Source organism: Tyto alba, unplaced genomic scaffold (assembly GCF_018691265.1).
Source record: "Tyto alba isolate M040663 unplaced genomic scaffold, T.alba_DEE_v4.0 Super-Scaffold_1, whole genome shotgun sequence".
Lineage (NCBI taxonomy): Eukaryota > Metazoa > Chordata > Aves > Strigiformes > Tytonidae > Tyto > Tyto alba.
This window is the reverse complement of record NW_024881261.1, coordinates 30,487,344-30,511,868: the sequence shown is the minus strand read 5'-3', so window position 1 is coordinate 30,511,868 and position 24,525 is coordinate 30,487,344. Positions and strand designations below refer to the sequence as shown.

The window sequence follows — 24,525 nt, the reverse complement described above, 5'->3', positions numbered from 1 at the left end:
CACTAGCAAGTCCCACAGTATTGTTTGAGCAAGAATTGTCCAAGATGTTCTCCAAACATCTTAACAGCTCCAGGATGTGCTAAGGTAAAGTAAACATAACAAATGCACCAGTTGCTTGGATGTTTGTTCTCTGGCTGGGACCTCAGGGTGGGTCATAGTGCTCTGTGTCTCAACACTCTGCTTACACTGACTCAGCTCTGCTGATACCAAGTTAAATGCACAGTTCCCACCACAAACAAAACAAAACACTCTTGCACATCCAAACCGCATTATTCCTCCCTCTAAAGGACTGAGAGATGTTTTATACTGGGACATGTCATCGCTCTCCACCAACTTCCATTACTACAAGAGTGCAAATGATGGTGAAAATGCAGGAACAACTGTTGATGACCACTTCAGATGACTGTCTTTGGTGATGAAGGATTTTACATGAGCTATCCTTTGCATTTCCATAGCATAGCACCATATCTTCTGGCTGGCTGCTGAGAGAAACTATGGGAAGTGCTGGGGGATTTGCAGGAACCTGAGCCAGTCTGATGGCAGGAGAGAAGAGCCTAAAGTCCCTCAGATGTCTTCACCGTCCATCACTATTTCTATATTTTGAATTACCAACTGTAAGAGGAAAGCAGACTCACAATACCTCTGCACAGTAGAAATGTCAACAGATAAACAGTCCCATGGTTTTGCTAGTTAAATCTAATCAGAGATGCATGCTTGAGATCCTTGCCCATAATCACCAACTCTGATCCTCCCTGTTTCCAGAACAAATATGCCATTTCCTATATAAGAGTTTATGCATCTCTCCACAGCCCACTCCCATTACCTGGGATATGCAAATTTGTTTAAATGTCTTGGAATTTTTTATAGTCCTGCAAGTTCCAAATGCAAACCAATAAACAGCTTTTTCTCTCTCTCACTGTGTTATTCTCTTGTTATTAATTGAATGAGTTTAACACTTTTACATCTGAAAGGAAAATGATCTCATTTTTATTGTTCTGACTCATGAGTGTCTAAGTTCAGTTTTCATCTCTATTACAGACAGTCTATAAATAATCAGCCCAAGATCATTAAATTCACATTAAAGTCATCAAAAGATAGTGATGTGGTCATTAATGATCTTGACCGAAACTATAAACATTTTTCAGCTCAGCAATAGAAAGCTGAAAACAGTACTGTACTGTTTGGTTTGAGGAGTTTAGAGAACATGAGTTGTAACTCAGCTGTCTTCACAGCCTTTTTAATATTACAGCTCTACTGAGCAGCTCCGCTAAATTTCAGCAGCATACAGGAGAATTGTAAAACCCTGGATAGAATCACAGAGTAGTTTGAGTTGGAAGGGACCTCCAAAGTTCATCTAGTCCAACCCCACTGCAATGAGCAGGGACACCTTCAATCAGGTCAGGTTTCTCAGAGCCCCGTCCAACCTGACCTTGGATGTTTCCAGGGATGGGGCATCTACCACCTCTCTGGGCAACCTGTGCCAGAGTTTCACCACCCTCACTGTAAAAAATTTCTTCCTTATATCTAGTCCGGTAAAACACATACCATGAAGAAACCAGGAAGATACTCCCCACAAAATAGAAGAAAGATGTTCCTCATTCATGGAAAGGAAACCCAAGATTTAGAGAGGTGACTACAAGCATGTCAGCTTGAACCTTCTTGGAGTGTCTTAAATTGGTTAACAAGAACAGAAGCACCCAACGTGACTGGCTGCTTTTGAAATTCTGGGCCAAAGTTTGGGCAAACAAATAATTAAAGCTTGCATGCAAACTACAGTTTCGTCAGGGAAGATATAGCAAGTTATCTATCTCCCTGACGCAGAAAATGTTGGCAAAAAACATGTAATAAGAAGGCTTCATTTCCTTTCAAGAGCAAGGTTTTCTGGTACTTGGCTACTTCTCAGTGTCAGAAGGCAATTTTTTTGGTTTGGCTTATTTGTCATTTTTAAGAATTGCACACAGCTTTAGACTGTACGTGATCTACTTTTCTCCCTTATGTCTACAAATAAACTGGAGAGCTTATAACAAAGACTCATACTTTAAAATTAGCAACTTTTGTCTTGGACTTTGACAAAGTATCTTATTATTAGGATCAGTAAAAAGTTTCTATTCATCATCAGTTTTTCTATTACGGAAATCAGTTTTTGACCTTAAACATTTTCATCACCTACTTTGGGAAATGTTCATATTGCAGTAAAGCCACATTCCAATTTGAAATATTTTCTTTTTTTTTTTTTTTTTTTTTTTTTTTTCTTTTTACATAAATATTGTGCTTAATATTATTACACAGAGAACCTGAAAAGTTCAGGTGGAATACAAACATGGATTCTCTCCAGCCTTTCCCAGGTAGAAAACCTGTTTTCTATGCTGCTCTACTGACTTTTACTGACGGAACCCTCTGCTCCAGCCGTTTGTGAGGAGAGGGTATGAGGAAAGAAGGAAGGGGGTAACGGGTAACTTTGTTGGGAATAAGGAGGAAAGCCAGAAAAACCAAGATCACAAACCTTCTCCCAGCTCTGCAATCTCCTGTTTGTATCGCACGTGTTTCACTCCTCACATACCCTCCCATCTCACTCATATTAGATCCAGAGCAAAACTAGACTCTGTCATCCTTTAGGATGCACTTCCCCCATGGCCTCTCTGATGAAGTACTGCCACAGCCTGGACAAACCTGGTCCAGGACGGTGATGCAGAAGCCTCCAGAGGTGAGGGCAGTGGCACATGAGGAGCTGCAGAGGAGTCACGCCAGCTTCCCTTCCACAGGTATGCTGTCCCCAGCCCAGACACCCATGCCTCTCTTATCAGCACTGTACCCATCTCTCCATAAGCCAAGAAAGCTTCATACTGTCAGACACTGATAAAGGATTACTGAATAAATTAACAGAAAGAAAATACGTCCCTGAATAATCATAACTTCTGCCCCCAACTCTTTTGGAGTAGTCCCACTGCTGAATATGGGATATGTACTCACATCTCTAAATAGATGTAACATCCTCATGTTAGGTTTTAAATTTATTTCAGGTTATTTTCTTGTATCCCATATATACTTGACATTCAAAGCAATGAATATAGCAAGAAGCTTCTCATATTCTCCAAATGGATAGCAAGGCTTTCTGAGAGCAGGCACACAATCATATCCATGCACAACCTCATACCTGTGAAAATGCACTTTATAATCATGACCAAATCTGAGGGTGAGCTTTTTAGAAAAATTAAACAAAACTGGAAGTCTACCTGCAGTAAAAACATTTACATGTGTTCACTCCCACTGCTGTGAAAAGCTAGAAGGAAGTCAGAGATCTTGTTCCAGTAACTGCTAGCGAAGTGTTGGCATGAGGTTACAAGACAGACCTCAAAGAAGGAAATATTCACTTTATTTAAGTGTGTACAGACCTAGCCCAAGTTATAGAGGCATGTATGGTCAGTATTTCATAAGGCACAAAATGTCAGATTTTCCTGTCCCTAACTCCTTAAATGGCCTGGTGTAGTTGAGTCAGACCAGAATCTTCTCTTGCTAGGGGAGTACTTTAAATGCCAAATTTCATGCATATATCTAAATAAAACCAATTTTCGGATAGCATTTCTGCTAGGCACAAATGGTGAGAAATGCACTGTACTGCATCAAGAACCAGTAAAAGTTACCCAAGTAGCAGAGCAAATAAGCCAAGGTAGGGATGTAGGAACAGGAAGTACCCAGGGCTCCTTAGAATAAATGGGTCTTAATTACCTAGTAACACCATTCTGTAGGGTCCAACAGCCCTGTTATTTTGCATACCACAATACATTTAATGCCGTGCTACAATATTATACAATGATGTCATGAGGGAACCACAGCTGTAATGTCCTTATCTCCAAATGAATTAAGACATTACAATGGGAGGGACAGCAGACACCAAACGTCTAACAATTTTAGAATTTCCACAGTGACTTTCGAACATAGGTCAAAGTGCCTCCCAACAAACTGGTGGGTCATTTTTTCCAGATAGGTAAAGAGACAGTGCTTTCATCACCTCAGAAAAAATGCTAGTCTGCAAAACAAAAATGTCAGAGCACTTGCCTGCATGATTTATTGTGAGTTATTGTCATTCACTGTGGGTGGCAGCAAGGAAGGTTTGGGGAATTTCTGGGAAAAAGGAGTAGCTCTCCCAGTGCTTCATCTCAGATATGACTCCTCCTTGTTCTAGTCTGCCAAAGAGTGTTTTATAGTATTTGCAAAAAAGGCAGTGCAGGTAACTGGGGAAAGGAGAACATTTGCCACAGCTGCTAAGCAATTAAAGTTCCTGCTAAGACATTTGACTATTTTAAAGGCTTTTAAAGACCACTGCAAAATCCATTTACAATTCAGTAACCTTGCTTCTTTGGAAGCTATATATCAATCTCCTCATTTTGTTTTGACAGGGGTAGAAAAAGAACAGAGAGTCCCTAGGATATCCAGGTATATTTAGATACCCTACATTCACTTCGGCAGCATGATCTCTGATGGATGTGGTGCCAGAGAGCATGACACAGATCTGCATGAAGGATGCCATTTAGCAGCAGACAGACAGTCCAACGTAATTTATGGAAGAACGAGTATTGTTCATTGTTCTTCCTGCAAAAACTGTGCATATGACTCACAGATGGTGTGTGAATAACAAATGAATCAAGATTTTATAGTTTTCTTGGTGCGGCTGAGAAAAATAACAAAACTTGTCAAGGCAGAGCAAAGAAATGCTTGTGTTCACCCCATAAATCTTCTGGCTGGTGTGCATGCCATGGACATCACTGTATAGATGCCCTGCTTATAAGGCAGTAATATAACTTGTTGAACCAGGGAATGTATGAAAATTAAACATGTTCTTTTCACTGCCATGTATAACCAAACTCAGCTATTCAGTACAGGAACAACATGATTGCAACTATAGGTGCACTAAAGCCCTCCCTAGAGATCAGGTCTAGACTACACCAGCACTTCAGCCACCGGGGCTGGCGCAGTCCCTGGATTTTACTCAGGTAAACGCGTGGCACCTTGGTTGCAGATGGGTCTTCACCTCTCTTGTTGGGAATGCAGGCGTGTGCCTTAAGCATTCTTAGAAGGGAACCTCGCAACTCAGAAGCTCTCAATCTGGACTAAATGCAGAGGTATTTACCTTGTTAGGTTCTGGGAGATCCAGCTGGCTGGCACATACCTTAGCCTTTGCCTTTGATTGCTGTAACAAGGAAATCTGAGTATCTAGGCAGCCTTACACCAAAGCACTGCTTGTCCTTAATCTAGGAGGCAAGGTATATTTCAACAAATTTTCTATCTATAATAAGAGGCCTAAATGCTCAGCTTTGAGGTAATTTACCTTACCTCAAAAACACCTGGGACAATCACTCTATTCCCACCTACACTTTCCAGCAACTATCTAGCCTTTTCCCAGAGAGATTTCTACAGTCAATAGTCCTGTATGCATGCTGGTTCTCAAAAAAAGTAGTTTAACCTGGCTAGAGCCCAGAGATTGGTTCTTCATGCCTACTAGCTCTACCTATGAACAATGTGTTCTTACTGTCTCCTCCCACACCTTCAAGTACTTTATCTCAAAATATTATGTGTATTTGATTTTCTTTTTATAACAGTCTGTCAATAAAATAAATCAATAGAACTATATAGCAAAGATCTTAACAATAGATGTTAATTTGAGGAATTAATAAAACATCTGGGAACAGACTTCCACATCTGGTAACTGAGATTACATGATCCAAAGTTGTTGCAGTGAAGGCTGATATACAAATTAAATGACAGAAAAATCCCTACTCACACTGTGACTTTAAGATAATTATATGGTGCCTTGAAACAGAGATGCTCAAATCCTGTAACTGAAACTGTCCTTGGTACAAAAATGTCTGGAAACAACAAATGTAATACAGCACCATTTTATAACACATCTTTTTGACAATGTGCACTTCAGTCAGTCTCATAGATAGAAATTTATGGAGTCAAATTAGAGTAGTTGAGCACAAGGAGAAAAACTTGAGGAAGTTCAGAGAGTAGAATAATTTCTCAGATAAGATTCCACACAGACAAAGAATGGGTGGGGGACCACCATGTCAAGAGACAAAAGATGACTTTTCTAGTCAGTGAGAACAGCCAATGAGGAAGACTTAGCATCAAAAACTGTAGAATCATGTCTAGGAATAGAAGAAAACATGAAAAGACAGTTGAGGAAAGAAGTAGAGAGAAAGTTTTGTTCAATAGACAGGAAAAGGTGCAAAGCATATTTTATAATAAGATCACGAAGATAAGGTTGACTTAAGGATCTGTTTTCAAAACTGTTGAGTCTTGACTTAAATTGGTGGAAATCTAGGGGAGCTCCTTTCAAAGATCATCAAAGGTGGAGCTTATGAGGTTAAGGTCAACCATGCACATAGTGCATAGTCATAACTTCAGCTCAGATTTTTAAAAAATCTCTTTTCATCAAGCACTCACCTGAAGATATTTTCAGAAGAAAGCAGCAGTATTGGTATATATTTAACTAAGTCAAATGATAATGCTGAATTGTTTAACCTTGGTACATTCAAATAACTTCAAGATAAGAGCCCAGTGACAATTGCCATCACTTATTGTTTCCCAAGTAATTAAAAGTTAACAACTGGAAAGTCAGTGAGTTGAAAAGAATGATTTAAAGAGGGACTTGTAGATACAGCTGCATTATCTCATGTCATTCAGAATCTTGTTTCCAACCATCTCACTGTTTATATGATAGCATTTGTAAACAGATGGACTTCTTCACATTTTTTTTTTTTTTATTAAAACATCTTTCTTCCCAGGCATATTGATCTCTTGGGGAAAATTCTGGGATGCAAATAGGTTTTAGCATTGCTCAGTGAACATGCCACACAGCTGGCACTGACTGTGACACAGGGTTCTGCAACAATGCAAACAAGAAGTTTTGTCTTGAGAACCCACCTAGCAAAGACAGCATTTTCCAGTGCACTTCAGTTTTAGGAGCGAATTTTAAGAGCATGCTACAGAGATTTGATTTTCAGAGACCAGGCAAGCTGTTGTGGCTACAGACTAACTGAATGGTGCCTCAGGAAAATGTCTTTTTAACCCCCTGAGGTTGGGATCAGTGCTGGTGACCAAACAACATCACAGAACCCAGCAGAAAACCACTCTTCTTCACTGACCTAAGTTCTAAGTGTCATCTTGCCTGTCAGGTGAGGGAAACCCTGATGTTGTTTAGCTTTTGGACACGGAGCTCCTATGAGCCGGGATACAGTAGTTGCTTTCACTACACTAATGCACACATTAATATAGTTGAGATTGTTGAAGTGCCAAGCAGGCAGTAAATCACAACCATCCATCGAACAGGCATTTTTGTATGCACTGAACTTTTGAATGCTTGGGCTTGAATGCCTCCTATATAAGGTTTAAAACATCACTGGTGAGCACCTGTGCTGTTCTGTCAGCTGGGACTGACCAGCTCTTGAACTAACATCCTGGATGCAGTTTGAGTCTTGGACAGAAAACTGGGCCTCGTATGACAGCTTCTTGTGACTACAGGGATTTTTGTGAATGTGTCAAGCTGCAGAAGACAGAAAATCATGTTCAGTTCAGGATCTCTGAGGCGCCATAGTGACCTGATTTCTCTGATAATGCTTTCAGAGGCTGACCAGATGGCATTGTGAACAGAAGGTGCTTATCCTACAGCAAATCTCCGGCCTTAGCCACTCCCTTGTGGAGCATTGGCCTGAAAATGTGGAATTAAATCCCCCACACCTGAAGATATTCACAGTCAGTGCATCTGAAACACACAAACAAATGTTGGCACAACAGTTGAATGACAACTTGGACAAATCCACATCCAGCCACTGAACTTTCCTATCAGAGACTCCCACCACTGAGACATTGAAAACAGAAGCAATTTTGGGGTATACCTTCTGTGTTGCTCTAAGATCAAAAGACGAAGCTTGATGAGACAGTTGTGTGTTCAAAAATTATGTAGGTCATCCAATGGCTGCCATAAGTCTTATAATACCGAAGGGCTACTGGAACCATAGACATACATGGGTTAGAATCAACACCCTTGCTCACATCATTTAATGTAGTGAGGATGTTGCTCTCTGCTCCCCACCAGCAATTAAAAAACTTAACGAGTGCTGCAGAGAAATTAGCTTTGATGAAGACAGCTGCTCACATCTAGTAAGAACTGGTTGATCTGTGGGAAAAAAAAAAAAAAAAGACTGATGTGTAAGGGATTTTTCCCCTTACCTTCAACATACAGGAGGAGAAAATCATTACTAAGCTTTGGACAGATTCTTCTCAGAACAGACTTCAGTAAAAAGCCTATATTAACTAGATCTGCATTTCTCATCTGACAATACTTTGCTAAAGCTATTAATGAGGAGATAGTTAGCAACAACACTGGAAAAATAGAATCAGGCAACAGATCTCCAGACTTAATCCAATGAACACTGAAGTCACTAGGAATCTTCCACTCAATTTTGGCAAGAGTTACCTTATAAGAATATATAAATCTACAACGGAAAGTATTTGTCTCTCTGCTTTTATGTTTCACTTGAGTTTATTATTTGAGATGATATGGTCCATGCAGAATTTTAGTTTTCCTTGGGAGATACATTCACGAGAAATTGCCTTGGAGAGGGCAACCGAGCACCACACAGCCACTCACCCCCCCTTCCCCCCCGAGCTATGAGAAGGGGAAAATAAACCCTGGCTTAGGATTTGAGATAGTACAGGGAGGGGCAAATCACCCATTATGGTCACGGGCAAAAGGCAGACTCGTTAGGGGAAATAAAAAAGAACATACATTTATTACAGACAGTAACAACAACACATAACAGAGTAGGACAGTGAGAAGCATTGCCACATCTTGAGAACACCTTCCCCCCACCCCTCCCTTCTTCCCGGGCTCAGCTCTGCTCCCGATATCTCTAACTCCTCCCCCAGTGGTGCAGGGGCAGGGAATGGGGGGTGCAGTCAGCGCTGCTGCTTCTGCCACCTTCAGTGGGGGAAGCTTCTGGAACTTCTCCCCCTGCTCCATCATGGTCCCCCTCTCACAGAAGAGTCCTCCACAAGCTTTCTCCAATGTGAGTCCCTCCCATGGACTGCAGCATTTTCTTACACTGCCCCAGCATGGGACACCAACTTTCTCCAACTGGATTCCCTCCCATGGCTGCAGCCCTTCCCGAGCTGCTCCGGCGTGGGACTCCCCCGCATGCTGCAATCCTCCCAGCACTGAACTACAACAGCAGGGGCTGCTTTTTCCCACAAGACCCCGGCCTTCTTCAGGCACAGACACCTTGCATCCAGGCGAAAAACATGGGCCATAAATCAGTGTCTGCTCCACTGCAGACCTTCACGGGTGGCAGGGGGGGCTGCCCTGCCATCTCACCACAGGATACAGGGGGGGTCTCTGCTCCAGCACACCTCCCCCCTCCTTTCTTCCTCCGTTCCTCCACTGACCTTGGTGTTCACGCAGCTGCCGCAACTCCTCCTCACGAGTCTGACTCCTCTTCACCACGTCCCTTCTTAAATATGTTACCACAGAAGCGCAGCTGATCGGCTCAGCCTTGGTGCAGAGGTGGGGCTCAGTTGGAGCCAGGGGAGCTTCGAGAAGCTTCTCACAGGGGGCCACTGCTGTATCCCCCTCCCCTGCTACCAAAAAAAAAAATCCCACTACTCACTCAAACCCAGGACAGTAGTCCATATTTTGGATAACTGTAACTTGTCCAGAGCTGAAATCCTGAATTCTTCAACTATACCCAAGCCCTTGCCCCAGTTGTGGGCCACACAGTCTAGAGGGTTGAAAAGCCAGCAGCAAAAACACCCATTACACCTTTTGGGATCATTTTTTGTGCGAAGAATACATAATTTTATTTCTTCTACTACCCACTTTGAAAGAAGAGATCCCCAAACGTGCCACTGCCCCAACACTCCCCATCAGCATTGATAATTTCTCCTGTGCTCCTGACAATTCACAGTCATAGTGCCAAATAAGACAGACTGATTTGGTGTTAGCTGGTGGTATTAAGCTCTAAACAAAGTGAGGGGCCACCTGGCTCACTTAGTTGACAAGGCCAGACCAGGATCCAACATCTGTTCTGGTAGCCATAGATACACTTCAGAAACATTTTTATTGGAATTTGAAGGCTGTGCAATTTTCACACAAAAACACAAGATCCAAACAAATGCTTCTGTCAGCTTGGACAAGCTAAATTTACTACTTTATATAAACATAAAGATTGAGTACTTTGAAAAGCCACTGAGCAAATGTGTTCCTCCTCAGGTAATGCCAAAGAAATGTACATAGAAATGAAAGGAAAACAAAAGGCAGAACAGATGTCTGTAAGTTAAGACATAATCAGATGGTAGCTCTATTCTACCACACGGGGAAAATGGCCTGGTACATGAAAGTCAAACTCCATTGAGGAATCACCTTCAGAAACTGACACATGACATCCTGATACCTCTAGATGAGGTAAAAGAGCATGTTTGGGCAGCAGTCACAATCCCTGCTGAAATAATTTGAGGATTCCTGCTTTAGTTTGTTCAGTCAAGACCAGGACCTCACACAAGTAACATTTTTTAACTTGAATATCCCTCAACCTTAGGTTGAGGCCAGTTTGGGAAACTAAGTGAGTAAAACCACTCCAGTGCATTGGATGATGTCCCTCCACCCATGCAGAGACCCAAAGTATTTATCCAATTGTGCTAACGGTCTTTGGGGCTTAACTTTTTGCTATCTGAAAGAATGCTTTGCCTGAAGGAGGATTGGAGATTGTGGACCACATTGGTTGGAGGCTGTGGGACAAAGAAGAATCATACAGCATTTTTCAGATGTAAAAGAAATGGGATTAAGCTCACATTAGAGAACAGAATCTTCATACCTGTTATAACGCTTTATACAGAGCTGTAAACATACAAGGCCATATTTTATAGAGTAAAATCATGCTGCAAACACATTTAATACCAAAAATGTGTTTTACAATTACATGTCATTGACATTCTATGGATTCCTTCTGTGAGTTACACAGACAAAATAAAAATGTTTGCCCAGTGATCAGCAGAAGAACAATCAAACACAGCTCCTTCACCAACCTCCTGACTCAGATCTTGTGAGAAGGACTGGCAGCTCCTTTATCCTTGATATAAAAATGCTATGCGTGGTCAGCTCTTCAAAAATAGGAAGCTGAGTGTCAGATCTATCTAATTGCAAAACCAAGAAGAAAATAAAGTCATAACAAGCACATAGAAGACACAGAAATTGTTTCAGTTGCTCAGTACAATAGAAACATTGCCAATAAGAGAGCACGACCACATGCAAGTGCCCATAAACTTGACCCCTGAGAACTGCATTTGCTTGTGTGAGTTACAACATGCCTCTGACTGACTCCATTCAACTTCCTCAAATTCTGAAGGGCAGTGAGACCATTTCTATTGCACAGAAAATTATGTTAAGAGAAACACCAGTACTATGAGTACTGAGGAAACAATTACTATTTGCAATCTGCAATTTGCCCAACAGCAGAAAAGCTTTTTGGTCCTCCTCATATTCACTAGACGGAAAACCAAATTTATGAACATCCAAGTAATTCTGGTTTAAGGGCTCACCCAAGGAAGAAAAATAGCAGCATATGCAGGGGATGGGTAGGGAAGGACAGATGATACATCAGTGAAGAACCCAATCACTGCTAATGATGTCAGCAGAAGGTGCTTCATTTTCTCTGTTATCCAGCCCTTTGGTATTATTCTTAGCCTTTATTTCAAGCTCTGGGAAGTTTTACTTATTAAGGTGGTCACACAACTCAGGTGTCTTAAAAGAATGGCTGCCTGTTGGCTTCAGGAGGAAAAGATTTAATCTGATTAGCTTTAACACCTTTTCGGTATGCTGTTTAATAACCACCTGATGACATTTTTCTAGGAAGTTAAAGAACAGGCCCCTTCACTTCTAAAGCCAGATTTAAACCCCTAGAGGAGATATTGCAAAGCTTGCCACTGCACTTGAATCTGGTCCTTCACCACTACTTTAACAACCTGCTTATCTAGTTTCTCAGCCCTTTCTAAATGATGAGCTCTTTTCTCACTCACTAGAAATTCACTTCCAAGTGGATTTCAAGCACTAAGAAGAAAGGCTGCAGTTAAAATCATCGTGTGCTTAGCTACAAACAAAATTCTTTTGTCAATATAAAATGAATCATTCACAGAAAAGGTTAAATATGCATATATACTGATAACTAGAAACAATAACATCAGCCCTTTCCCGCCTTTGAGGCAATTCAAAAATGCAAACCAAAGCAATTCAGCCAGCTATCCTCTTTCTCTTATTTGAGGAGATAAATCCCTGTTTGGTGCAGAGGAATATGCAAGTGACAAAAAGTCCAGTGGCAGCCAGACAGCTTTTTCTGACTCTAGCTGTCAGGCTAATGTTAACAAGATGAAGATGCCTGAGTGAATGAATAAACAGTACTGAGTGAAGCTTTTCCCAAGCAGAAAATAAAGTAATATACAGTCATGTCCTATCTGTGAAAGGAGGGCCCTCAACCAAGTAAAGTGCTGGCAGGCAGATGCTTTTCACCCTGCTCTCAGTCTGCTCATTTTAACTGTGGAAGTGGTCCAGAAGCCATCATATGGGGTGGTGGAGAACAAGGCATGCAGTATTTCCTTATTTCCATCGGAGTAATTTTGAAATTTATACCTGTAAAACAAAGATGGAAAGAAGAGAAAATGGAGAGAGATGTTTAATGGGGAGTGTGAAGAATGGTACAAAACTTTAATATCTGAAGCTGAGCCATGTTTCTATGGGCAAGTTAAGGTTATTAGTGACCTGACACTAAAAAGGAATGTGATGGCAGGTTTGTTTTTCTCTTCATTAGATTGCTAGAGATCACTCATTCCCAGAAGCCTTTTTTCCCCTATACTGAGGGTGCATAAACATTAAAAGTATGATTGCTGCTGCTGGAGGTTTCCACAGTCAGATGAAGGTCTTCACGGACACAGGGGCAGTACTCTCTCCAGAACTAAAGTCCCACAATCAACACGTTACACAATATCTTCCCCTTACTATCATCGCATTCACCATCTTTCTTGGAAAGATGCCACGTTGGCTTGAAACATTTGCTTTCAAAGACAGTAATCATTTCTGATGGAAGTACAAAGTTCTAGAAAATCAGTGATTTTGCTTCAAAAGAAGTAGACAGCATGGTTAAATCCTTCACCTTCTTAAGCCACACTGAGTTTGCCTCCGAGTGGCTTTGCAGCTTCCCCATGGCAGATGCCTAGCACAAACAGCAGTGCAGAGTAACACTGAAAAAGTCAGAGTGCCTTGCCTGCAGACTGTACAAAGCAAGCAACATTTCCCTAAAAATAAAGCAACATGAAAACACAAATCTCAGAAATCTAATCACAATAATACAAACCCAAGCCAACATTGTACAATTCCAGACCAGAACTGCATCTGAAACAATACACTGTGCTTAGCTTTGGTCAGTTGCTGCATTAGGCCTAAGCTTTTACATCTGCAGTAAGAGTTGAAACGGATGCAGATCAAGCGTTTTCATGTAAGCAGATCTGTAACAGCAACAAGCAGTCATGTGCAGCAGACAGGTGTACCCAGTACAAAAGCAAATAAACAGCAATGCCTGACCTAAAAAAGGTTTGGGTATGGCTGGGGACAGAAGATGGTTACAGTAAACAGGCTGGAGTGCTCTGAGAACTAGAGAAGAGTCTAAGAGAGGACAAACAACCATCATCAGCTGTTACTGAGGGCACCCTCGGCAAGTTCACTGAGGACATCAAGCTGTGAGCCGTCCAGAGGGACCTGGACAGGCTGGAAAAGTTGGGCCCCTGCAAACCTCATGGAGTTCAACAAGGCCAAATGCAAGGTCCTGCCCGTGGGTCAGGGCAATCCCAAGCACAGATACAGACTGGGCAAAGGGTGGGTTGAGAGCAGCCCTGCAGAGGAGGACTTGTGAGTAGTAGCAGATGGAAAACTGCCAGTGAGCCACCAATGTGCGCTCTCAGCCCAGAAAGCCACCCGTGCCCTGGGCTGCAGCCAGAGCAGGGGGGGCAGCAGGGCCAGGGAGGGGATTCTCCCCCTCTGCTCCGCTCTGGGGAGACCCCCCTGCAGTGCTGGGGCCAGCTCGGGGGCCCCCAACAGCAGAAGGACACGGAGCTGCTCGAGCGGGGCCAGAGGAGGCCACGAAGATGCTGGGGGGGCTGGAGCAGCTCCCCTGGGAGGCCGGGCTGAGAGAGTTGGGGGGGTTCAGCCTGGAGAAGAGAAGGCTCCGGGGAGACCTTCGAGCAGCCTCCCAGGGCTTAAAGGGGGGACAGGAAAGGTGGGGAGGGACTCTTTATCGGGGGTGTGGGGATAGGATGAGGGGTAACAGTTTAAACTGAAAGATGGTGCATTTAGATTAGATAGAAGGAGGAAATTCTTCCCAGGGAGGGTGGTGAGGCGCCGGCCCAGGGTGCCCAGAGCAGCTGTGGGTGCCCCCTCCCTGGAAGGGTTCAAGGCCGGGTTGGACGGGGCTGGGGGCACCCTGGGCTGGGGGAAGGGGGCCCTGCCTGTGGCTAGGGGGTTGGGACTAGATGTTTTTTAAGGTCCCTTCTGACCCAAACTGTTCTATGAGTATTGGTTCTGCAACAGAGTAAGGCATTGTGGGAGATCTTCAGGGTGAATTTACAGGTTTTAATTAAGTGCTTCCTTTGTATTTCTTTTTCCCTCTCAGCACAGTACTTTCCATTGCTCTGCGATACAAGTATCACTGTATTTTAACCCATGGGGAACAACAGCCTACTTTCAAAGGAACATTCTCTTTGGAAGCACTTTTTTATCAAAGAGATTTCATGCCTGTTGCATGAAAAAGCCTGAAAGCCCTGCTATTTTGTCAGATAGCAGAAACTACCTCAGATTGAAAAGTAATAGCTATGCTCATCGCATGCAATCTCAGTACTTTGAAAAGTCTATAGATTCAGCCAGGTAATACACATGACCAGTCTCAGGACAAGAGTGACAAGCACCACCTCTGTGTGTTCCACATCGCATTCTCTAATCCTTCTGCATGGGCTGGGAACCCACTACTGTTGATGTGGATTGTTTATATCTGAAGTCCTCAGTTGCTACTACACCTGCCAATTAAATAAGAAAGGATGCCCAAACAGATATAAACCCCTGACCCACAGGTATAAATCTGCAATGTATTCACCTTCCTTGATACCAATGGGACTCTGCATATAAAACAAAGCCCATGATTCAGCACAGGGCGATTGGAAAGGAAGGAAAGTTACCTGCTAAAAGGAAAATTGCAGAGAAACACAAGGATTTCCATCTAGGTTACTTAAATACAAAAAAAGAATAAAGCATTTAAGGTACTTTATCAGCTGGAATGAATTTGCTGGAAACTTCAAATTAGCAATTTTATGATGAAAAGATTAGAAGAGTGTTAAATAAGTAAATAGACTATTTTAGATCAGATTCTGTACCTTTAAAGTTTAATGAAAGTTATCAGCTAGCCATTTTAACAAATTTAGAAACTTTAAGACATAAAATGTTGTTATACTAAAGAGCATACCTAATCTTTTTATCCTAGACTTGTTCATGATTTAGCTTTTTTTTACTGGGATCTCACTGAAACCAGGGATATTATAGACATACAGAAAGAAGCTTAACTGAGTGTTTTCAGACTAGTGATGGTGCCAAATCACCATAGTAAGGATATGTGATAGTGGACAAGACTGTTGAAACTATCATATTTGTACAGTGAAAGCACTGATACGATGGCAGAAATTCTAGTAACTGATTTAAACACATTTTTTTTTTTTTTTCATGCAGGAAGTCTTCATTTTGCTATCAAAAGTAGCTCTAACTAGAACTGGAAAATTAGATTTAAGTCTTCCATTGTGCATCTGAACAAGAAGCTAAGTTAACTCTCAGCTGACTTACCACCTCCTTGTATTATCTTGTTCTAGAGTGAAGCAAATGAAGCTGGTTGCAGCCTTGTGCAGGAACACAGGGTGTTTTAAGTAAACAAAAAGGTACACATGCAGGGAATACTGAGCTTGTAGCTGGAAGTATTTGCATCTGACTACCAGTTCACAGCTAGGCACCAGCCAGTCAGAAAAAGAAGAAAGAAAAAACAGTGAAGATTGGTTTTCTGAAAGGACAATTGTACCATTTGAAACTCCCATCCAGAATACTGCTACTTTATAAAGCAAAAAATGCTTTGCCTTTACTTTGAAGGCTATGGCTTTCCTGTATTACCCCTTAGACTAAATGGTCTCAAAAGACTACAGAGTAGCCCTTCGCTTCCACTTGCTCTAGGCAAGGAACACATTTGTCTAGAAAAGGCTTCAAAGTACTTCAATGGAAGTACACTTTTACTTGTGCAGTCTGTAGACACACATATTTAGGACAAATTCCATCTCAGGTAATTCTTGTTCCTGGTAGGGCTGCATGTTCAAAAATGGAATTTTTTTGAATTTAAAGAATTACACTTTGGTTGATTTCTCAAAACATGGAGACGGGTGCAGCCACAGATAGGTGGTGACGGAATATAACAAGACAAAGCTACCATAAAACTTCACTTTTGCAGCCTCCGTTCTTATCAGTGAGGAACTATGCTATGATACTATTATTCCTGCCCTCAAAACAAAGAGTAGAACCTTCTACAAAGCAGGAACTGATATAAACGCTTTATGGTTTGATTAGACTAGATCAGATTTCTCTTGATTGCTTTACACTGTGAGCATTAAATGGATTCTCTTCTACACTTATGTCTTTCCTATCCAGACACTCCATAAGGTGAGTGAAAAAAAAGAGCAATTTGTCAGCAGTACAATGACAATAATACCTGCATGGAAAATTTTGTGAAGTTTGCATATGGAAAAGCCTTGAAGTGCTGTGATTTATTTATAATGATTACCTAATTAAGGTAAGGAAACTGTAAATCTTACTACCTTTATGCGCTTTCTTGTTGTGTTTGGGCAGTTTTGAGCAGCAGACTTTTTTAGCCTTCTGACCTAAGGATAAAAAATAATACATTACCACTGGAGACAGATAATGCAAATAGCAAATACACCAGATGGGTTAGAGTCCACAAACACTTTGATTACTGTATTTACCGTTGAAATCCTTGCACAGAGGTATCTGTGAAACAAAGGGTCATCATGACTGATTTTTAAATCTGTGCATAGCTTTGTTCCTAGCATAGAACAATAATTAATTTGTTCTTTTCCATTGTTACTAGTAGATATGCCAGATACATTGTGAAGATTTTTACCATTTGTCACATGCTGGCAGGTAATACAAGCAGCAAATTCCAGCTGTCTTAAACTAAGAAAGAGACTGCACTGGTTTTTATAATTACATCACTTAACAAAAATATAAAATATTACCAAGAAGAAAAAAGAGTAGCTATGTGTCTGCATGTGCAGAAGTGTAGAATAAATTGCTTTGGATGGGCAAAGCCATTTAATTATTCCCTCCCCGACAGACCTAAATAAGTAAGCTGTTGATTGCACTTGACACAGTATGTGCCGGTCATATTAAAGGGAGAAGAAACGTTGACACTGGAGCAGAAAGGACCGAGGTAGGTGATTTCTCATCAACAAAATCCACACACAGGCTTGATCTTTCTGGAAATCCCTGTGGCACAGCTCTACAGCCAAGGCTAGCGATGGTGGCTGCTCTAGCATCCAAGAGGTTTGAGGTGTCTTGTCAGCATCATTTCATTCTGATGTAACAGATTTTATATAAAAAGTACATTCATCTTGAACACCCAGGCACTTCTACTTTCCCATCAGCATGTTTAAGGATAAAAGCCAGCATCTTTTGCATGCCTCCTCCCCACCTTCTGACCCAGTGAAGCACCCTAGGATGCACATTAACAAAATGGAACATTACTATAGGATTCCACATGTATTCATTTAGGATTTATTTGGTGTTACTGTCTCCTGTCCTTCCTAGACAGGCTTCTGCTATGCTCCTGAAGACAGATCTAGATATTCTCCAACAATCTTTGCACTGTTCCTTAAGTTTCCCTCAAGGAGCCTGGGAAGCCTGAATAAATATAAGCAGAAAATGCAAAGGGAGATGAAGAACTTCAGGTACATATATTATGACATTGCTGTAGCGTTCACTCCCGCTCACCACAGCTCTGGCAAACAGCTCCACCACTCAGAACAGACTCTGGTAAATGAAAAGACCAGGCAGCTGACTTGATCAGTTTAAAAGACAGCTTCCACATGCTTCTCCACACTCATATTTACAAATAAAGTGATTCTTACGAGGTTTCTAGAAAATATAGTGTGGCAAATCTGTTGTTCCTGGCCTTCGGACATTTATTTTTTTCCTTATCTCATACTCATTCCCTACATCTTGTGTAAAATAAACATCATGGAACAATCATGGTGGCTCTCCAAGATTTACAATATCAAACATCAAGTCTGAACAGGTAACCCTAAAAGTTACACGTTTCAACTTTAAAACCCTACTAAACTGTCTCCCTGCAAACCCAGAATAACTTCTCCATAGATGTGGCTATAGATAGATTGGAAAAAACCCTCTGTTTTTAATATTTAAACTGTTCTGTGAATTTGTGCGCTTTGGAATAGCAAAATAGTAATTGGGTGACACAGTAATTAAAGTGTGTAATGTCAGTGGTAAAAAAAAAAAAAAAAAAAGACTAATTGAATGTCAGAAGAGCTACTTTCACCTGTTTCACTTTTCTATAAAGAACTCCTCATTTACACCATTTGTGGTGACCTGACTCTTTCATATTCCCTTGTTCCATAAGGGTAGAAACTTTTTCCATTAACGTGTTTCTCACTATTCAGAAAACATAATTTTATACTGGCAGATTCTTATCTACTGGAAAAATATAACAGGAATTTTTTTCAGAGGAGTGGGTTTCAGAACAGAGATTAAAGTAAAAATCAATCATGCTGTACTACATGCAACAGGCAGTAACAGAGAGGAAACACTACTGTACAAACTAAAGCATTGATATGCAAGCACATTGTGCAGTTCTTAAGTCCTTTCCTAAATTCATTCTCTCCTTCCCTGTTGTCAAGACCTGTTTGTTTTCTTTAATTAAAATCAACATAGAGAATAAGTAAAGACTAGGAAAAGAAAGGAAACAATTGTGTTAGAATAATATACTGTACCTTCCACGATAAAGGCATTGAGACACAAAAGACAGACAAACAAAAAGCCGCATAGCGCCAGGAGCTTCATCCTTCCAACCACTCAGGAGATGTCTTCAAGTAGGCTGAAGCAGCATTCTGGTCTGCCAGCACAACCTTACCTTTTTATAAGGTAGATCAAAAGGAATGCTGTGTTCAGAATGGGCGGAGATTTGGCCTTTGTATTGCACTTCACAGGATGGAAAGAAACAGCTCTTCCTATTACAAGAAGCAGTTTACTCAAAATCAGGCAGCAGTTAGCTGCATTAGGGAGTCTCTTGCCAGACAAAAACAAGTATCTGGCTTTGAGCATTAGAGTATACAGGGATGCTCTGATGCAGAGCGTTTGTCCTGTGGTTCACAGCAGCTTCTTTAGGTGACCTTGTGTGCTCCTTTGGGTGCTTGGAAAGGCAGAGAGCACAGCTACAATGAAACTGCCTGGACAGTGAACTGGAACTCAAAAGGCAAATCAAATCCAGAGCGTTTAAATCAAAGCAACTGCTAATGCATTGTTAAGATAATTAACAGGACAGCTGGTTAAGCAGCATATTTCTGAGTTTATTATTAACTTCTCAGTATCTATTATATCTGGATAATTGTCTGTTAGATTCCAGTTAACAGTCAAGATTAAGAAATCCATCAAATTCATCACAGTATCAAGGTTCAGAGAGCATGCATTAAAAAAAAAAAAAAAAAAGTCCTCCAAGCAGGGATCAGCTGCAGACCTGAGTCTCTTAAGGCAAAAGTTTAGGTTTGGCAGAATCTAATTCTCAAATCTTATTCTGATAGGATTTGGGTCTCAAATATCAGAATATGCTGTGAGCTGTGTAGCCTTAAGAGCTGGGAATGGTACTTGGAAGCGGCTCAGTCTTGGAATTGCAGCAGGACAGAAAGCTTCACTCTGGTGCACATATGTTGTCCTCTCTGTCCCTCATGCCCCCAAATTTCAAAGGTTTCATAGTTCAGGTTTTGCATTTGGATTGTTTCTTGCACTGGATCAGCAGCCTTCCAAATCAGGTCACCTCTTTTTCTACAAATTTTACCTCAAAAAGCTTATTTCTACATTCCTATCTAGCAATATACACATACTGTGAATAGTGCTAACGCCTGACAGCCTCTTCTTGCCAAGGCTGACATGAGCAAGGCTCTAGGATCAAATCACTAGTAACACTTGCTACAGATAGTATTATCCTCAAGGTGTTTTATGAACAGCCCTGCCTCACGACTGGCACACTTCAATCATTCTGACTGTAGTAAGGCTTTTAATTTGCATCACTGCTAAGCTTCTCAGAAAGTACTTTTACAGTTCAGTCAATGATGCAGAGAAAAACGAATGGGACAACAGAGCGCCAATGTTGTTTTTATGACCTCGGGCTTCATCTGAATAGTTGAAACATATGGACGTGAGGCCTCATCTTGTACTTTTAAAAACAACATTTTTGCTGGTTAATAAAGAATCAATCCTTTATTTTGTAGAGGGGTATAGTCATTACTATTACCAAAGTAGATTTTGTCAGTTAAGTGTTTTATAAAAAGAACTAGTTACATAATATATATAAACTAGAACTACTCATGTAAACTAGCATTATAGGAAGGACTTTTTAACATGAAAACATCTCTGCAGTCCATTTTATTAACTATATCAAATTTACAGCTTCAGTGTACCAACAGAAATATTACATTGCTTCGGTTGAACTTTAAATGGAAAGTGTGGTTCTCAGAGCTTTGAGCACAGAATGAAATCTAAACTGGCAACAGCAGAATCTCTTCAGCCTGGCTTTCCTGAAATAATATTTTCCATTCCATTAGCAACTTTCCATTTTAGCAGACCACAGTTGATTTGTTACCAAAGAATTTCAAATTTGCATTTGTGTCAGTTACACAGCACAGCCCAGCCCATCCCACTCCAATTCAGGAAAACCTTTGACTGTATTTCTGTCCAGTCTTGCTCAGAAAAGCCCTCACTTGATTTTATCAACATGGTAAGTGACTTTCCTGTAGAGGATCTACACCAAGATCTCAGGATGGAAATTCTCTGTTTTCTTGGCTAAGTGATACTCTTGTAAAGATGTGGCAGTTAGCCCTTAATTCCTGTACTACCTGAAAGCAAAGCTGATGATGAGAAGGGGCATGGGAAATAAAATGAGATTTTAGATAGGACATATGACTTCACAAATTTTTCATTCTTCAGCATATTAAGTCAAATTATATTAATTAAATAGAAGAAAAGCAGGCTAGATTGTAATTCACTGTCAGCAAAGCTATTCCAAAAATATAAGAAGGAAAGATACAGGTAGGGAAGTTGTGCTGAAAGTCTAGCACAGGATGGAATTCTCATGACTGGATACTAAAACCAACAGAAACCAGACCATTTTCTGCTGGTTTTATTATATCTTTTCTTACAAAATATCCAGTGAGAGATTTTGAGCAGTGACAGTCTCACTGCATATACCAAATATCTGCACAGATAGCATAGAACAAGTAGATACAATCTTTTTCAAGGAAACAAACAAACAACAATCTAAACTGATCATGTAAAACAAAGCTGGGAAATTTAATGGGCTAGTCAGCCTACTTGCTAAGGTATGCAGAAGATCTGAAATGTCAATAAGGCACATGAAAGGATAGGTAGGAGAGTAATTATTTTGCAACATTCAATCAGGCTGAGTAGTGGTAGCACTGAAGCAAGTACGTATCTCACTTAGTGACTACAGTATTTTATCTCCATTACAGTTTCTGATAAAGTTCCAGGTAAGCTCATGTACACATGGTGACATTGCACAATACAGATCAATAATTATCATCACAAAGGATGACTAGATATAAGCAGTTAAGATTCTCAGTATAGCTCTGATAATTAAGAAAGTAAAAAGTGATATGTGCCTAATTCCACAGAACTCAACCCACTAAACCTTTAAATCTTGAATCAAATATCACTTCAGTCCTTAAGTCTTTCATTATTGTACGCATTTAAGCCTGGAAAAACCTAGGAAATTTGGATATCCTAAATTCTGGTCTTGTTAAAGTCAGGCTTTTTCTACCAAGATGACCCCAAGCCAAATTCTCCACTTTATATATAGAATTTTTTTTTTAGAATTCCAAGTCCTACTGAAATGTCTGGGAAAGACAGGGCAACAAGGGATGCATGTGTGGAGTCTTAAACAAGAAAGGAAAGAACATGTTATTTTCCCCATAATCACTATGTATACTTCTAGTTGAATTAATTCAGCTTTTTTACAGACAAAAGTTGTACACTTAAAACATGATTGATTTTCCAAAAGTTGTATTTGCTTTGATTTTTCTGGAAGAAAAAGAAAGGAAAGGTGTTGCTTTACTGACAAGTCAATTTTGTGACTTAGAATAACTATATATAAGTAGCAACCATGTGCACAGAATGTTTTAACGGTAACCCAGAAAAAAAAAGCTCTCATGCCAAAAAAATAGTTACTTATTCTGACCAATTTAAAGCTTTTTACTCACCAAAACAATTTTAATTTCACTGATTTTAAGGTGGTTATTTCTGAAACATACACGCAAGGTCTTCTCATGCTTCTGAGTTAACAAAAAACTACCATCATCTTCCCTCCCTCCTAAGAACGACTCTGTTGGTATTAGGATATCTTTGCTGATAACAGAAAAACAAGAAAGGAAAACCAAATCACTGAGTGCATCTCATCTCTGTCTCCTAAAACGGCATCTGTCTCACCCAACTGGCTTTCTTCCTTAAACAAAGGTGAACTAGAAATTAAAAAAAAGTCTCATAGAAGGTACATATTAACCCAAACCTAAGACTATATACCCAAATAATATTTCATGCCTTTTGGCATTGAATAGAACCATTGCCTTCTCTTTCATGTGTACATGATAAGAAATAAAAAAATGAATACAGAAGAGGAAGGTAACCAGATAAGTTGGGAAATGAATTGCATAAGAAAACCTCATCACATGATGGCTACTGTAATTTCTAGCTATGTTAATTTCATTAAACTGGAAAAACATTGGAATGTTAAATGCACTACAGCTGCTGCCAAAACCCATCTCAAAAGAAACCCATTTTTCTTCTGAAATATTCACAACAGAATATTGGCAACAGGAGTGTTTGCAAAGACTTGTTTTTCTAGATGTAGATAACAGCATTGTAACTTTACCATCCACCCCGCACAAGAAAGCAGCATGTGCTACTTAGATGTCCTATTTGTTTTCTGCTTGAAAGAGGCAGGCTGCTACTTGGTCTCCTCTGTTACAACAATCCCAGCCTTCCAGCTGCTGTGATGGGAAATGAGGCAAACCTGTACACTTACCACTGCATGCCCAAATACCCCGCAGAGGGAAATGGAGCAGGTGGTGGGAAGCTCTGCTGTCTGCCCAGGGGAACAGTTTTAAATGGTTTATGCTTCTGCCTTTCAGCCTGTTCTTGTATTTCTCATTCAGAGTTTGGAGAAGGCAAACCAACCACTCGCTTAAAAGCTATTGTGCCAAAAGTAGCACAAAGGACTTTGTCAGATGAGCCTGAAGTTTTGCCCACAAACCTCCAAGTCTGATTGCTACCAAGGGAGGCTGCCACTGTCCCCACAGTGTTGGTTGAGCAAATAGGAAGATGTTACCTGAAAAGTGGTTTTGACCCTCAGACCAGAGAGCATCAGTGTTCTCTACTCCAGAGCGTGGCAACAGTTAGTTTCCATATTTTCTCTTCTCCGATGTTTACAGCATCTGCAGCCCTGATACTCTCATCCATTCTGCTGAAGACACATCACCTTCTGTAAGAGAAACTGCCCTTAGTTTTAATGTTCTTTGATTCTTAATCTTTATTTCACACAATCTGCCTATAACCTTTGCCATTTCTATCTGCCTGTGTCCCCTACTCAGCTCGTCTGTGACGGTAATTACACTCATTTAGGTTAGCTTTTTAAATATCTCCTCACCTGGTGCTTGTAGCCTCCTCCAGTTTCTGCCCCTTCAGACTGTTATCTTTTTATATGGCTTTCTTCCCTTCTGCCACTCCCATGTCTTTTTCTATCTAAGCCAGTTCTGCCCCAGTCTCCTTTTTCCTTTATTGTGACCTGGGAATAGGTGAACAATATTTTTGGTTGCAACTGTTCAACTGATTTTTTTTTTTTTTTTTCCCCTACTTAAGCTTTTTTTTTCTAAGGCATGAGTCTGATTTTTGGCAGAAATATTTTGACTTTTCAATAAAATACAAATACATGAAAACCTAAGTGTTTTTTTTTTTTTTAAACCAGCCTCAAATCATATACATGCTTAGACTCTACCATCATTCCTCATGGGAGAGAAAGTTCAAGCATAAAATTTCTCACTTATCATGTGGGTTAAATTGTCCATTCGGGATAATATTGCATAATA

At 40.6% G+C, this 24,525-nt stretch overlaps 1 long non-coding RNA gene across 1 annotated transcript; it reads right to left on the bottom strand.

The window, feature by feature from the left end:
- Window positions 1-9,832: 9,832 nt before the first annotated feature.
- Window positions 9,833-19,793, bottom strand: LOC116961879. The gene is made up of 3 exons (XR_004407186.2): window positions 19,147-19,793; window positions 16,939-17,001; window positions 9,833-12,679 (listed from the first exon to the last, which is right to left on the bottom strand). It is a non-coding gene; the product is annotated as an uncharacterized LOC116961879 (long non-coding RNA).
- Between the last annotated feature and the right edge of the window lie 4,732 nt (window positions 19,794-24,525).